Genomic DNA, 6,189 nt, shown 5'->3' on the forward strand with positions numbered 1-6,189 from the left:
TTTTTCTGTTGGGTACTTCTTGTCTAAAACCCACAATGCCCCAAATTTGTATTTCTTCTTTCCTCTCTCTTTTTCCCTTTTCTCTTCCTTCCCTTTTCATTTTTCTCCCTGCTTCCTTCCATATTCTTCCCATTTCAAAAAGTTCCTACTTTTTGGAAGTAGGAAATCAATCAGTCAATCACTTTGGAATCAAGAAGCCAATCACTCAGTATTAATTCATGGGAAGTAAAAGGCAGAAAATAACAATTAGAATGTTAGATTTTCTTTTACCTTATTCTCCATAATAAAAATGTTTATTTAAAGGGGGTTATTTTCTTTTGTATCACACTTCACATGTGAAATTTTGATAGCTCAAGAAGATACTAAAAGAAGAGAAAGAAGCATTCTTGAGCTTATCAGTTGGGATATGACAGAACAACTTTAATACCACTGGGTCACTGATATTTCTATTTTCTTGACTTCTTGTTCCAGACCATGAACAGAGTAAATTTTTTTTAAGCCTATAGCACCCGATATTCCCAGGCGGTCTCCCATCCAAGTACTAACCAGGCCAGACCCTGCTTAGCTTCCGAGGTCATACGAAATCATAGGAGATCCGGCATGTTCAGAGAGGTATGGCTGTAGACCAGAGAATGAATTTTTTCAGTAACAACTGTTATTAGCTTATAGGAGACAATAATGCCCATATAAAAGTTTGGACCACCTGTGGAATAAAGGAAATATCTCCACAGAGTAGATCTGATACATAAAAGTATGAGAAGGGAATTTGAACTTAAATAAGGTTACTCACTGAATAAGGGTGATTATGCTTTCTATTCCAGAACAGGGTATAATTTTATCTTGAGATTGTTTGATTTAAAGTTCCTCTCTATAACAGGTACGAGCATTCATTTGCACTCTCTCAGTTTGTTAGTGCTGAAGTTGATGAGCTTGTTTCCTTCCTTCCTTCCTTCCTTCCTTTTTTTTTTCAATCTCTAACATAGTTGAGGTGTGATGATACTGAAGGCTTGGACAACTTTTCTGGCCACTGTTCTACATTTGCGGACTTTCCTACATGAGGATCTCTTCTTCCCTTGGCTAAAAGCAGAAACCCTACTTTTCCAGGGTCCTGGCTAGAATGGGACTCTGGTCTGTAGCAGAAGCAATTTCGTGAGATTTTAATGAAGAAGCCATCAAGTAGCAGGTCCGTTCAAAGTCTTGCCTGCAGGGTTGGTGACAGGAGATGCCATCACCCAGAGGTGTAGGGTACTGTTACCACCAGGGGCGCTGTTCCTGGTGCCTTGGCCAAATGGTGTCAGCACTGGATCAGCCTTTTGCAAAGATTTGTAGTGGCCTCCAGATGTTGTTCTTGGCTATTCTGGGCACCAACTTCCTAGAGCTCCTCTGAGAATTCCAGTTAGAATGAACCAGTGATGGAATCATTATTATTGCTGACATTCCCAATGTCGAAGAGAGGCTTCTTTGAAATGTTCCTTGTCCACTTCAGACATTTCCATATGAATTAAAAATAATTAAATATTAATTAAATAATTAATTAAAACTAATTAGAATAATTAAAAATATTAAAACAAAAGAAATAAACAGATTTGGTACAGCAGACATGAAATGTGAAAAAATATTCTTATTCCAAAAAGTATGAAAAAATTCCTAGAAGAGACTATATGTGTCAACTATGTGTAACACACAAATCTCAGTGCCATTTGGTAGTAGCTATTATATCTCACTCCTGAGTCTGAAGGCCAGTTGGCAATTTTGATATATATATAACAATGCTGTTGGCATTGGCAAGAAGTAGACTATCACCAAGAGAGTTCAAGATAGTTAACAATGGCCTGTTTTTCGTTTCTTTCCTTTTTTTTTTTCTTTTTGTGCGGTGAGCCACACCCCACACTGCTCAGGGATTACTCCTGGATATGCATCTATAAATTACTTCTGACAGTGTTCAGAAACCATATGGGATGTTGGGGATTGAACCTGGATAGGCTGACTGTGAAGTAAGTGCTGTCCTCACTGTACTAGCTCTTCAGCTCCAAAACTTGACTTTAAGTCACAGGTTTGTTAAGATCTTATTTTTTTTTTTACAGGCACCTCATTTTTCTGAAACCAACAGTTGTTTAGAGCATCTACTTATGGGGATGACAAAAGTTTCAGACTACCTTAATAAAAAGTTCTTACTCGTATCAGGTTTGCTAATATTTCATCCATCAGGGAAGTCTAGGGGAGAATGGTGGAAAGGAGGGAGGCATGGGGGATGGCAAACCTTTGTTGCCATATTCTCATGCATCACCGCTCCTAATGAAGCCCTCGCCTGCCCGCATAGGGAGATTTTTATAAGAATCTCACTCAGTAAGGAACAGGTTATGAAACATTTATACAGCCAAGGACTCAGAGAAGATGTAAGAAGAAATAGATGAATAATGAAGAATAATAATGATAAAACTTTTAGAGACATGTTTAACGTTATTTTAGGGACAACTAGGAAATGCAATGTTATATTTTTTAGTAAATGATGCCCAGAAAAAGCCAAGCAGTTAACAAATATAATAAGAAATTTTAGTTTAGAAAAAAAAACTCTTGGAAAAATTCAACTAAAGATACATCTAAATAATAACTTCATGAGTTCAGACATCCAATTTGTATATAGTAAGTAGATATTGACGGATACTTGTAAAGGACATGAGATCCATTTCAGAATGTTTCCAAGGAGGTCACCATAGAGTGTCAATATTTCAATGTGACAAACTGTACTCAATTATTTCTAAATAACTCACAACTCTTTGCACCTCACATCTGTTTACACTTCTAGTGCAAACTGCCATTATCTTTGACAGAAAATACCTGCTCTCACTTTCCTTTCAGCCTCCCCATACCTACCACAATTTCTTATTTTAAGTGAAATGAGCTACTAAAAGCAAAAATCACTATTTCATTTTTAAAAGGATTTTTAAGAAGTGGTACAGAGATGCTTGTTCTGTCACTGGCACTCCAATGGCTCACTGAGCACCACCAGAAAAGTACCCTTGAGCACAGAGTTCGGAGTAACTAACTTCTGAGCATGGGAGCTTCCTGTTGTATGTAGGATAAAGTCTCTGATCTTACACATGGCTTCTATGGCTTTGCACACGCTTCTGTCTCTTAATTTTATCTCACCATCTGCAACCCAACTCTTACTCTGCTCATCACTGAAAAATTGCAGGAGCCTCCTCTTAGATCCTCCAGTCAATCATAAATGTTCCATGTTCTAGACATGGAACCTTTGCATAAGCTACTCTTTATTTTTAGGACATTTGCATCACTTCCCTCTCCAAAGTCCCCCTTTTCCAGGAAAATCAGTTTAGCCTCATTTTAAAATGAGTCAGCTAAATGTCAGTCTCCCAGGTAGAAGAGTTTTCCTTATTACACTCTTCTGGCACCTATTCCCTCTCCTTTGTGTCACTTAATCATGATTATATTGATATATGATGTGCCAGACTTTGGTTAATGTTTGTTCCTCTACTGAAAATACAAGATATTATAATGTCAGAATTTGGGTGTTTTTGTTCAATACTATACTGTGAATGCCTCAGCCAGCATTGGGCTATTGATTGATGTTTAAAAAATATAAAAAGATACATGTAAATAAAATAAATCAGGTATAACCCTAATAAAATTTAGCAAGATTAAATTTTGCTGATGTGCCACTGAATTTTTGAACTTAATGTCATGACTGAGCAAATCAAATCTGGCTGTAAAAACAGCGACTTTACTCATATTTAGATTACCCCAAAACATGGAGATTTATCACCTCAAACATGGAGATCAACTATCCTAAGAATGAATGTTAGGTGATTAATTTGTGTTAACCTAATATCAGATTGTATCAGTGAATTAAAAACCATCAATTTAATACATACCTTCAGAAAATTTAGTCTTCCTCATACCTTCAGAAAATATAGTCTTCCTCATATGCATATGTAGTCTATTATTTTAATTCATTTTGATAGCTTTCTAGTAAGCTTGAATTCTACCAGGGACATAGTACTGAGTATTCTTTGCTTCCTACCTAAATTTTAATAGGAGCCCAATTCTGTTCAGGTTATTTGACTTTTGAGTCAAAGGCATTACTAATGGCAGCTTATGCTCTTGTTGTGGGGTCATAATTTGTCTCAAATAACTATAATAATTAACTTATCAATCTGTCTTTATTATTTTAAGAGAAAAGGTGGTCATAAAAAAGTAGAAAATATACTCCTGTTTTACTGTACAAATGTATCACAGGGACTTTGAATATTTCTTTTGGAAGAATTTACTCCAACTCATTATATGCTTCTGAAGCTGAAAATCTGCTGTGAATTTTCACTGGTACTAGTGCCATCATATTTAATGTCTTCACTAAAAAAAATTTTTTTTTTTAGTTTTGGGGCCACACCCAATGATGCTCTGTGGTTAATCCTGGCTATGCACTCAGAAATCGCTCCTGGCTGGGGGACATATAAAACACGGGAGATCAAACCAAGGTCCGTCCTATGTCAGCCTTGTGCATGGCAAATGCCCTACCGATGTGCCATTGCTCCAGCCCCACCATCAAAACATTTTTTAAACAATAATTCACTTAATATACTTTTCCAGAAGTGGAATTCCTGGGTCAAAATATATTTTTAAAAAAGAAGCATTTTGCCTCAAATATTACTGTGAAAGAATTGTAATTAACTTCGACCACAATAAAATATCATTGAAAAAAAAGAGCATTTTAAAGTTTATCTGACAAATGCCTCTATTCCTTTCCCAAATGACTGATTAAAATTCCATTAATAATGTGTTAGGTTAGAGATTTCATCTTATTCTTGTTATTATTTGCATTATTTAGATTTGTGTTTATAATTTTAAAGATACATATAAAATGGCTGCCCAACAAAGAAAATAGTAACTCATAGAGTATTTAGAGACTTATCAAGTTCTTCACTAATTCATGAAATGTGCTTCCCTTTCTGGTGAATATTCATTCTCCTTTGTTCTTTAATCTATACATACCATCATGTATTTTTTACTTGACTCACATTTTTTATAAATATCTTTATTTAAGCACCATGATTACAAGCATGTTCGTAATTTTATGTATATATATATGTATATACACACACAAACATATATATATAAAGAACATGGGTCCTAGAGCAATAGTGCAGTGGTAGAGCATTTGCCTTGCACTTGGCTGACCCAGGACAGACCTCAGTTCGAATCTCGGCTTCTCATATTGTCCCCCAAGCCAGGAGCAATTTGTGAGCACATAGCTAGAATTAACCTCTGAGTATCAGTGGATGTGGTCCCAAAACAAAAACAAAACAAATACCTCCCTACCCCCCATTTACCAGTGCAATGTTCCCACTACCAATGTTCTCACATTTCTAACGTATTCTTGCTATCAATAGATTTTTATTTTGTTTGGCAAGAATTTTAATTACTATGCAATTAATTTCCTAAAGAAGTGACTTTCAAAATGCACATAGATATAGACTGAACCCATATGGTTTGCTAATGCTAGCATACTGAACCATGGTTTGTCTAGCCAATTTTTACTCAGCCAATTGTTTTATTGTGTCTGAGAATAGAAGACTTTACCATTCCCAAAATAAAGAATTAAACTTAATCCTCCTTTAGTTTGTCTTTTCAGAGGGGTGTGGGATGTAGTCTCCCTAGCACTGTGCAGAAAGCTTGGAGCCACTTGAATTGGTACTTCATCAACTGGGTTGCAAGTTTCAGTGCTTAGCCAAGTCATTTGATGCTGATGGGTTGTGATGGGGATCATCAGGGACTTACCAGTGGGGCTGGGGTTATGTGGTGCTGAAGTTTAACTCAGGTTCTGGTGCCTACTTGCCTTTTCTGACTGCTGAGCTATCTCCCAGTCCCAACTTTTATTTACTTATATTGTAATCTCCAGTTAACCAAAGAAGCCCTTTGATATCTGGAATGAGGTCATTACTTAGTTAATGCATGTAGCAAATAGCTGATTGTTTCTATCTCCTTGATTGGAAAACCCTGTTGTTGTTTTTTCCTGGTAATTTGCTGGTGATGACTTTTTTTTTTATCATAGACTATGACATATAACAAGATTATTCTTCTGGGTCATTGGCCCTGAAATTATTTATATACCAATGCCACATTATTTACATCTTAGTAGCTTTATGGATGACATGTAATTCTTTAGCGTTT

General features: G+C 36.1%; 1 pseudogene; it reads right to left on the reverse strand.

The window, feature by feature from the left end:
* Positions 1-497: 497 nt before the first annotated feature.
* LOC126032841 (uncharacterized) lies at positions 498-626 on the reverse strand (annotated as a pseudogene).
* Between the last annotated feature and the right edge of the window lie 5,563 nt (positions 627-6,189).

Source organism: Suncus etruscus, chromosome 16 (genome assembly GCF_024139225.1).
Source record: "Suncus etruscus isolate mSunEtr1 chromosome 16, mSunEtr1.pri.cur, whole genome shotgun sequence".
NCBI classification, from domain to species: Eukaryota; Metazoa; Chordata; class Mammalia; order Eulipotyphla; family Soricidae; genus Suncus; species Suncus etruscus.